The sequence below is a fragment of the Salvelinus fontinalis genome, chromosome 2 (assembly GCF_029448725.1).
Source record: "Salvelinus fontinalis isolate EN_2023a chromosome 2, ASM2944872v1, whole genome shotgun sequence".
Taxonomy (NCBI): domain Eukaryota; kingdom Metazoa; phylum Chordata; class Actinopteri; order Salmoniformes; family Salmonidae; genus Salvelinus; species Salvelinus fontinalis.
In genome coordinates, this window is record NC_074666.1 from 68239152 (window position 1) to 68251012 (window position 11861).

Consider the following 11861-nt stretch of genomic DNA (forward strand, 5'->3'; position numbering starts at 1 on the left):
TGGATTGATGCAAATAATCATGACATCATTCTGCCAGGTAGGCATAAGCTACTTTGTAGTTAGTTAACATTTAATTGAGAACGTTTTTGGAAAAGCCTTTCCATCTACCAAAAGACTGTTAGGCCTATCATTAGTAATGCATTTTTTTCCTGTTCTTTAATTGTTTGAAACCTGGATGTTTTACTTTATATTATGAGGCATGTCTTACCTTGCGTCAAAGTAGCCAATAGCCAAAATCCCACCATTGACCATAGACTTCCTCACATGCGCTCTCTTGTTTTATTGGTTTTCTTTCATTGTTTCTTTCAACTTTCTTTCATTCTCTAGCAGCCAAAGGCGTTATCCTAGTCATATTAGCAACTCATCACAGTTGCTGCAACTTTAGATCTCCCCCTTTTCCAAATTTCAAATGAAAATTTCTATCTCTGTCCATGAAACCGCTTGCATGTGCAGTGCACATTTTAGAACAGTGTTTTCACGCAGATTGCATTTTGGAACATTTGCACATAGGCCCCTGCCGTGTACACATTGCTGCGCTTAAAATGTGAAGAGACAATAGTTTCCCTCAGGCTTATTTATTGATACAGGGTATACCTCCACGACACTACTTTAATAAACATTGTGGGAATTAAAAAGTGAGTGTACATGCATATACCTTCCACTACACCACTGGTTCTGCTGCAGCTGGCGATTCACCTGCTGTACTTCGAAAAAAAAATGTATTTGATTTGATTAGAATCCCCATTATTTATTTTATTTAACCTTTATTTAACTAGGCATTGGCGACAGCTAACAAAAAAACAAATTACAGACAAAAGACTTAGCCTGACACAACAATTGACATACATTTTAAAACATTAACATGTAGTGTGTGCATCTATCAGTTATACATACATGTCACTACATACACACAACACGTAGGTCATATGGGGGAGAGGCGTTGTGCCGTGAGTTGTTGCTTTATTCATTTTTTTAAGGGAGATCCTGTAAAGACCCCTGGTGGCATGTCTGGTGGGGTAAGTGTGTGTCAGTGCTGTGTGTAAGTTGACTATACAAACAATTTGGAATTTCCAACACATTAATGTTTCTTATACAAACAAGAAGTGATGTACTTGCTCTGCTTTTTTGACACCACAAAGCATATCTTTATAGTGGACAGACCACCCCCCATCTTTACAACCATTGAATCTATATGTTTTGACCATGACAGTTTACAGTCTAAGGTAACACCAAGTAATTTTGTCTCCTAAACTTGTCTCACACTCTACGTCATGCCTCAGCCGGCTCGTCAGGCTCACCTGGACTCCATTACATACCTGAAGGGAACGATGTGACATTTCCCATATGATTGATGAGGACCTCCATATGACAAATGTATGGTCCCTTACTAGACGTCCGCAAGTGTTAAAATAGGCCAATGGCCTCGGGTCGTTTGCTAGGGCCCGCTCTTCCGGGAAGTCATCAAATTAAGTCTCTCGGACATTTGGTTTCCGTTTTATATTTATATATATTTTTTGTCATTTTTCCGCTGTACCGGAAAATTCCACTAGATGGCGACTGGCTGCTTATTGCAAATGGACAAAACATCACCAAAGTGACATGGCCATTTCTACTAAATGGAAAGACTTTGAAGATGAAACTCGGTGAGCATGGGTTTGGCCAAATGGGCTTTTAGCCCAGAAACAAGATTGTGTCGAGGCCTCAATGCTTTATGAGTTAAGGCCCATTTTCTTGGATTCAAGGTCAAAAACGGTAATAGAGCGCTAATTTGACCGCTTCACATCAAAGTACATGAACCTACGGTGTAAGGAAAAAAAGAACCAGCCATTTATCTATTGTAATTTACGAAAAATCGTACAATGTGCAATTGGTGATGGCTAAAGACATTTTTGGGGGAAAAATTATAGATCCATTTGCGTGTTCAGACGAATATGTTAAGGCGGGTTTCGGAGCTCTACGTGATTTCTGTGATTTTCTGAACTCACACATACAGTCAATGGGGTGTAACACAGTGTGAGGCTTACAGACACATAGAGCCTGCAATAGTTACCTGCGTTCAAACTATCAAAGAACCGTCAGACCTAGAGCTCTGAAACGTTATATACATGTTCTAGAGCTTAAGTCGATAGTGCATGGTGAGTTATGTGGCTTTAGAAGGTTCGCAGGCTGAGAAACAGCCTTGTGCATTTGCAATGACTTCAATTAATTTTGACCATCGTGAAAATGACGACATTTATAAATGTCCATAGAGACGGACCCTAAAGTTTCTGTCCGATAGCTCATTCAGGAACCCCGTAGCAACGCCCGGAAAAAGTGGATTTTCAGCACTAATTAAGGTCGCTGCTCTGGCTCAGAATGACCTATCGAGCAGAGAAACTCGGGATTCGGAGCCGCCTCAGCTAGGCCTACATATACTGTCAGACCTGGACCCACAGCTAGAGCGTAACTATGTGTTTTAAGTTTTTATTATGGTTTAAACAGAAGGCGCTGTGAATTTTGGGCCTGCTCTGAAATATGTGATAGTTGGCTTCTAAACGAGTTGGACAAAGTGGGTTTGGTGTCAGTATGTATCATCTTGGTGTCAGAATTATATCTTATTGACTGATGGACGCTGACTTGATGGCTGACTTTTGACGTTTGCAATAAGTTTAAACAGTGATGAACCATCACCAAAATGACAGACTGAAATCAGCACTAAATGTTTTGGAAAATGGCATCCCCGTAGTCTCTAGGCTGTGCCGAGTTCAAGGAGATGCCCCACTTGATTGTATCTCGCTCTGTCTGACTGCAGCAACCGTGCAAATAGCTGGCCCGGAATGAAGCCTGACTAGTAGTGATTTTTTAATTACATTTTTTTTCACCTTTATTTAACCAGGTAAGCTAGTTGAGAACAAGTTCTCATTTACAACTGCGACCTGGCCAAGTTAAAGTAAAGCAGTGCGACACAAACAACAACACAGAGTTACACATGGAATAAACAAGTTTACAGTCAATAACACAATAGAAAAAAAGAAAGTCTATATACAGTGTGTGCAAATGGCATGAGGAGGTAAGGCAATAAATAGGCCATAGTAGCGAAGTAATTACAATTTAGCAGATTAACACTTGAACGATAGATGAGCAGATCCCTGTGTCAGCATTATTGTCTTTTTTGTTATCCCCTGTCCAGACGCTGTCCGTATTCTGTTCCTGTCCATATTTCATTAAATGTTCACTCCCTGTACTTACTTCTCATCTTCAGCGTCTGTCCTTACAGTATACATGTTCAACTAGTCTACCTTAATGGTGTTATACTGGCACAGTTCAAATGTCATTAAAACTGTGCAATGGTGTATACTTTATTATCTTTTTTTGCCTACAGACAATACCATGTGGTGCCTGGGCTTCTTTCTGGAGTGGATTCCTTTGCTTGCATGTGTCATTCTAGCAGAACTGTATCCAGTGAACTGTGTCCCTCTCCAGGGAAAGGAGGCGGTCTCGCACACCTGTGGGCACGTAGGTGCGGTTCTCCGGTTCTTTCACTGGCACGATGATGCGGAAAGGAGGGTTATTGGGGGTCTCCTTTCCCTGCCTCTCATCTGCATCATACACAGGGCGTCCGCCTCCACAGTCTTCGAGCCTGGCCTATAGGAAATTATGAATTGGAACCTGGCGAAGAATAGAGCCCATCTGGCCTGTCTCGGGTTTAGCCTCTTCGCTGCCATGATGTACTCCAGGTTGCGGTGGTCCGTGCACACCAGAAAAGGGTGTTTGGATCCCTCCAGTCAGTGCCTCCATGCCTTCAGAGCATTCTTGACCGAAAGAGTTCCCGGTCCCCTACGTCGTTGTTCCTTTGGGCGGTGCTCAGCTGCTTAGAGTAGAAAGCGCATGGCCACAGCTTTGGAGGGGTTCCGGTATACTGGGACAGCACTGCCTCGATTCCTACTTTAGAGGCATCCACATCGACGATGAAGGGGAGTGTGGAGTTGGGATGTGCCAACGCAGGAGCAGTGGTGAAACGTGCCTTCAGCGTCTCGAACGCACTCTCCGCCGCCGCCGTTCAACGAAGCCGCAGTGGCCCTCTCTCAGCAGGGAGGTAAGAGGCACGACCACCGTGCTGAGGCCCCAGGTGAACCTCCAGAAATAGCTGGCGAACCCCAGGAATCGCTGGACTGCTTTCACGGAATTGGGGATGGGCCATGACCTGACTGCGCTGATGCGTGGCTCCTCCATCTCATCTCCCTCCGTGGAGGACGCTGGAAAAAGAAACATTTCTCCTGTTTAACATATAGATCATGCTCCAACAGTCTTCTAAGCACAGACCTGACTAACGAGACATGCTGGATGCGGTCAGCAGAATAGACCAAAATGTTGTCTATATGGAGCACTATGCCCCATCCGAGCATGTCCAAAAACACTTATTGATGAAGGCCTAGAAGACTGAAGGAGCATTAGACAGGCCAAAGGGCATTATGAAATACTCGTAATGATCTGTGGTAATGGAAAAAGCAGTCTTCCATTCATCGCCTGCACAAATGCGCACCAGATTGTAGGCGCTCCTCAAGTCCAGCTCCGTGAAGTACTGCACCCCGTGTATTTGTTCGATGACGGTTGGGATGAGGGGTAATGTAATGTGGTCAGTGTGTAGCTTGTGTAGAGGAGTCAGGCAAATATTAAAATGGCATACAAAGAACAGCATACAAAAAACAAACGGATAGCATACAATCATAGATTTGTTTTAGACTACACAAGCTTACAAACAATTACAATGGGAAAGTCACAATAATCACAAGAATGGCTTCAGATCAAAGTCTACGTTGAGACCGAAGGGAGCAAGGGTCTTTAAGTTAAAGATCCAGGCAGCCTCTCGTTTTAACAATAAATGATCAAGGTCACCCCCTCTCCTAGGGAGGGTGACATGTTCGATGCCAATATAACGCAGAGACGAAATCGAGTGGCCTGCCTCCAAAAAGTGGGCCGCAACTGGGTAAGTCAAGTTTTTCCACCTAATGATGCTACGATGCTCTGAGATACGTACTTTTAATTCGCGCTTTGTTTTACCCACATTTTTTTACCACAAGGACAAGTTATCAGATAAATAACTGCCTTAGTGGAGCACGTAATAACGCATTTGATTGGGATCGATTTCCTTGTTTGTGGGTGTTTGAAGGATCTGCATTTCTAAGTGCCATTGCATTGAGCACAGCCATTACACTTGTAATTTCCATCCAGTAGGGGCGCAAATAGACGTTCAGGAATATCTTGGGTTGGTAATTAGCCCAAGAAGAGAATGGAGAATGTAAACCAGGCGTGCAAAACAAGACAATACAAATGGATAAATGAAAAATGGAGCGGCAATGGCTAGAAAGCCAGTGACATCGACCGCCGAACGCCGCCCGAACAAGGAGAGGAGCCGACTTCGGCGGAAGTCGTGACAATGTCGTAATGATTTATTACTCTATAGATTTCGCCTCAGATTTCTCATTTCCAACAAAGGTTCAAGCTGAACTACACACATTTGTCTGTATACTTAGATAAGAATATATGCATCATTTTAAACGGTTGTGAGGATTTAATGCAACCAACTGCTATCGTTTATACACTGAGTCTATGGAAACGGACTGGCCTATAGACTCCTCATGTAAATATGACCAATCTTTATCATGGATTCTTATTGAAGACATTAGTTATTAACCAATGAGATAGGTTGGTGTTTTTTTCCCAAGAGTTTCACTGATCAATTGGTCCAGTTGATAGACTGAGTAAACTGGAACACGAGATGCTCTCAGTTTTCTGGCTATGATACTCACAGAAACTAGGCTGGTGATGGGCCTTATGAATTATTGATTGGGCTGCTTCGGTCCAGACTCTCTGAGAGTCCATTTTTGGCTGCCTTACTTCAAGAGACCCTCAACGAAATGTGTTCCTGGTCAGATTGGGTAGAGACAGTGTTGTAGTGGGGGTTTCTTTGATTTAGGCTATGTTTAAAGAAAAAACTTTATGTTTTATCCAGTCCAAAGTGACAGAATTGGAGCAAGTAAGTTATTTTGGGAGGTAAAGGCCAATCATCTTATCTAAATCTTTATTTATTTTTTACTATTCCTTTATTCAGTTAATACCAAACTATTATTAATAGCTTTTTATATGAAACTATTACTGTTACAATCATCAGTTTAATATAGACTTGTCAGCAACAAAATGATGGAAGTAAATTAAATGAGTATATTCCTTAATCACAATTCACCTTCTTACAGATACAGTTGAAGTCGGAAGTTTACATACACTTATGTTGGAGTCATTAAAACTCGCTTTTCAACCACTCCACAAATTTCTTGTTGACAAACTACAGTTTTGGCAAGTCGGTTAGGACATCTTCTTTGTGCATGACACAAGTCATTTTTCCAACAATTGTTTACAGACAGATGATTTCACTTATAATTCACTGTATCACAATTCCAGTGGGTTAGAAGTTTACATACACTAAGTTGACTGTGCCTTTAAACAGCTTGGAAAATTCCAGAAAATTATGTCATGGCATTAGAAGCTTCTGATAGGCTAATTGAACTCATTTGAGTCAATCGGAGGTGTACCTGTGGATGTATTTCAAGGCCTACCTTCAAACTCAGTACCTCTTTGCTTGACATCATGGGAAAATCAAAAGAAGTCAGGCAAGACCTCAGAAAAGTAATTGTAGACCACCACAAGTCTGGTTTATCCTTGGGAGCAATTTCGAAACACCTGAAGGTACCACTTTCATCTGTACAAACAATAGTACGCAAGTATAAACACCATTAGACCACGCAGCAGTCATACCGCTGAGGAAGGAGACGCGTTCACGTACTTTGGTGAATGCTGTTCATCGACTACAGCTCAGCATTTAACACCATAGTACCCCGCCCTGTGCAACTGGGTCCTGGACTTCCTGACAGGCTGCCTCCAGGTGGTGAGGGTAGGTAACTTCTCCACCCCGTTGATCCTCAACACTGGGGCCCCACAAGGGTGCGACTCAGGCCTCTCTTGTACTCCCTGTTCACCCATGACTGCATGGCCATGCACACCTCCAACTCAATCATCAAGTTTGCAGACGACACTACAGTGGTAGGCTTGATTACCAACAACGACGAGACGGCCTACAGGCAGGAGGTGAGGGCCCTCAGAGTGTGGTGTCAGGAAAATAACCTCACACTCAATGTCAACAAAACAAAGGAGATGATCGTGGACTTCAGGAAACAGCAGAGGGAGCAGCCCCCTATTTTATTTATTTTTTTATTTCACCTTTATTTAACCAGGTAGGCAAATTGAGAACACGTTCTCATTTACAATTGCGACCTGGCCAAGATAAAGCAAAGCAGTTCGACACATACAACAACACATAGTTACACATTGAGTAAAACAAACATACAGTCAATAATACAGTGAAAAATAAGTCTATATACAATATGAGCAAGTGAGGTGAGATAAGGGAGGTGAAGGCAAACAAAATATATATATAAATAAATAAAAATATAAAAAGGCCATGGTGGCGAAGTAAATACAATATAGCAAGTAAAGAATAACACGGGAATGGTTGGTTTGCAGTGGAAGAAGGTGCAAAGTAGAGATAGAAATAATGGGGTGCAAAGGAGCAAAATAAATAAATACAGTAGGTAAAGAGGTAGTTGTTTGGGCTAAATTATAGATGGGCTATGTACAGGTGCAGTAATCTATGAGCTGCTCCGACAGCTGGTGCTTAAAGCTAGTGAGGGAGATAAGTGTTTCCAGTTTCAGAGATTTTTGTAGTTCGTTCCAGTCATTGGCAGCAGAGAACTGGAAGGAGAGGCGGCCAAAGGAAGAATTGGTTTTGGGGGTGACCAGAGAGATATACCTGCTGGAGCGCGTGCTACGGGTGGGCGTTGCTATGGTGACCAGCGAGCTGAGATAAGGGGGGACTTTACCTAGCAGGGTCTTGTAGATGACCTGGAGCCAGTGGGTTTGGCGACGAGTGTGAAGCGAGGGCCAGCCAACGAGAGCGTACAGGTCGCAGTGGTGGGTAGTATATGGGGCTTTGGTGACAAAACGGATGGCACTGTGATAGACTGCATCCAATTTATTGAGTAGGGTTTTGGAGGCTATTTTGTAAATGACATCACCGAAGTCGAGGATTGGTAGGATGGTCAGTTTTACAAGGGTATGTTTGGCAGCATGAGTGAAGGATGCTTTGTTGCGGAATAGGAAGCCGATTCTAGATTTAACTTTGGATTGGAGATGCTTGATGTGAGTCTGGAAGGAGAGTTTACAGTCTAACCAGACACCTAGGTATTTGTAGTTGTCCACATATTCTAAGTCAGAGCCGTCCAGAGTAGTGATGCTGGACAGGTGCAGGCAGCGATCGGTTGAAGAGCATGCATTTAGTTTTAGTTTCTATCCACATCGAAGGGACCGTAGTGGAGAAGGTGGAAAGTTTTAAGTTCCTCAGCGTACACATCACGGACAAACTGAAATGGTCCACCCACACAGACAGCGTGGTGAAGAAGGCGCAGCAGCGCCTCCAACCTCAGGAGGCTGAAGAAATTCGGTTTGTCACAAAAAAAAAATCTCGAACTTTTACAGATGCACAATCGAGAGCATCCTGTCGGGTTGTATCACCGCCTGGTACGGCAACTGCTCCGCCCACATCCGTAAGGCTCTCCAGAGGGTAGTGAGATCTGCACAATGCATCACCGGGTTCAAACTATCTGCCCTCCAGGACACCTACACCACCCGATGTCACAGGAAGGCCAAAAAGATCATCAAGGACAACAACCACCCGAGCCACTGCCTGTTCACCCCGCTATCATCCAGAAGGCGAGGTCAGTACAGGTGCATCAAAGCAGGGACCGAGAGACTGAAAAAACAGCTTCTATCTCAAGGCCATCAGACTGTTAAACAGCCATCATTAACATTGAGTGGCTGCTGCCAACATATTTACTCATCTCTAGCCACTTTAATAATAAAAAATTGATGTCGTAAATGTATCACTAGCCACTTTAAACAATGCCACTTTATATAATGTTTACATACCCTATATTACTCATCTCATATGTATATACTGTACTCTATACCATCTACTGCATCTTGCCTATGTCATTCGGTATTCGCTCATGTGTTTTTATGTACATATTCTTTTCATTCCTTTACACTTGTGTGGATAAGGTAGTTGTGAAATTCTTAGGTTAGATTACTTGTTAGATATTACTGCATGGTCGGAACTAGAAGCACAAGCATTTCGCTACACTCGCATTAACATCTACTAACCATGTATGTGTGACAAATAAAATTTGATTTGATTTGACTCAGTTACACCAGCTCTGTGAGGAGGAATAGGCAAACATTCACCCAACTTATTGTGTGAAGCTTGTGGAAGGCTACCTGAAATGTTTGACCCAAGTTAAACCATTTAAAGGCCATGCTACCAAGTACTAATTGAGTGTATGTAAACTTCTGACCCACTGGGAATGTGATGAAAGAAATAAAAGCTGAAATAAATCCTTCTCTACTCTTATTCTGACATTTCACATTCTTAAAATAATGTGGTGATCCTAACTGACCTAAGACAGAACGTTTACTCTGATTAAATGTCAGGAATTGTAAAAAACTGAGTTTAAATGTATTTGGCTAAGGTGTATGTAAACTTCCGACTTCAACTGTAACCAAGTTTTTTTCAGACAGCTTGTTTCATCAGTTAGCAGATATTTTAAATACGGGAGGTGCCTGAATTAGGCCGGTGCACACCGGTATAGAGTACTGGCACCTCTAATGTTCATCTGCTTTTTTAACAGTATCAACGCCTCATTTAGAATATTCACTCTAAAATATGAACACTGGTAGTGTATATTTAAAATGAGTACTTGCACTTATAATTAGTACAGACACCTTTTACATCCACAGAGGTAGACAGAGGTAAAAGACATGCAGTGTAGTTTGGCCAACTTGCTCTGGGGGAGAAATGGCAGTAATCATTGCTTAATCATAATAGCAATATAGCCCATCTTGATTGGGAACATGTTTCTACATGTGCAATCTGGACTATGTTGTCTGCTTACGTACATTCAGGTAAGTAATTGGGTGTGAAACTAGAACAAGGAGATTGAAGCATATGGTAGTGAAACCTGTGCATGGGAATGAGCTGAAAGCTCAACATTCAGTATTTGCCCTAAGCACTTACTGTACTTATATGATTAAAGTAGAGCAGGCTTTGCATTGGGAATACTTTGGAGAAAATGGTTCTGGTCCTTTATAGTATGTCATCATTTCCATTTGAGGTCAATTTGACCAGACCTACACTCTGGTATGACTTAGGTCAAACCGTTTTCCTCGTCCAGGGCAGCAACAGAATCTCTCTTCCTCATAAGATCTAAAAGCATAATTTCCAAATGTAGTTTATAATAAATTAAGATCAACAATATTAATTCATTAATGAAGCACACTTTCCTGACATTAAAGATACTTACAGTGACTTGCCCTCAAATTAAATTCATGGCATGATGCCAGAATGATTGCACATTTCCTAACAGACGATTTTATGTACTGTAGGCCTAGCTGTCTGGCATCTGTTGACTGGCAGATCTCTATCTCTCGCAGAGCTGTCTCTAAGCTCTGCTCGGCCTTGTGGAGCGGAGCTGTGATAGATATCATTAATCCACAGAAAGCTTGTGAGCCCAGAATGCTCTAACCACCCCACAGTCCGCCTGCCCTCCCCCCAGGGTCTCCACAGGCTCTCTGCAGAGATTTACCATAGGAATACACTGTACTTTGTCTTACAGACAACTGTTTGTGACAGGGTCACAACCTGCATAGTCATTATCTTAAAGGGATAGCTCACTTTTTAAAACATTTATTTGACTTGACAGGCAATAAAAGTGAACGACCCCTTTAAGACTAAGAGAAGGTTGAAATCTTAGAAGAGAGAGAGAATCAAATGGGATTGTCAAAGGACAATCATAATTAAAATGTTCATCAAAGTTATTGTTTCCATATCATTGGAGAGGATGAGAGACACTGTGATGTACTGTTAAGTATGAAAGAATAAGACAAAGGAACAATCTGCTTTTTGCATACTTCAGTTTCAAGAGGAAAAACTCTTTGAAGTAAATATTGCCTTGAGAAAGGGTTGCCATTGACAACAGTGGTTTTGTGTTCTTTATAAATAACTGAGTACATAGTTATGTGAAATAATTGGAATTTGAGATAAAGCCAGGCATGAAGAAAGATATTCCCAATCCATAATTAATTTATAGAGTGCACTCGACATGCTGAGTCTGAATGACTTATTTTAGTTCCATTAACTTGAGTCTTAAACAAATGCAGCCGTGAATATTCCTTTATTCTCTCTATTTCAGCAGGTAGTTAATGTGTCCCTCTTTTCCCTCTCAGACGACGGCAAGCTGTCCCTGGAGGAGTTCCAGTCGTACTTTGCCGACGGTATCCTCACCATGGAGCAGATGCAGGAGCTGTTCTATTCCATCGACAGGCAGCAGACTGAGTGAGTGCATCTCATCTGCCTCTGGGAATCCATCTCAGCCACCATCTGCAGGGTGGGACATCTACACTTCAAATAGGATGTGTCAATATTTCACCAAGGGGGCATAGAATCTAGAGCATGAGCCCTAGTTTTAGTAGTCTAATGAGGGCTCCAGGAGGGATGAAGCTTGAGGCTGAGAGTGTCCTAAAATGTACACCGTACAGCAGCACGTTTAGGGGAAGGGAGATACCTAGTCAGTTGCTCAATTGAATGCATTCAACCGAAATGTTTCTTCTGCATTTAACCCAACACCTTTGAATCAGAGAGTTGCAGGGGGCTGACTTAATCGACGTCATCGGCATCCGGGAAGCAGTTGTTTTTTGGGGTTTAACTGCCTTCCTCA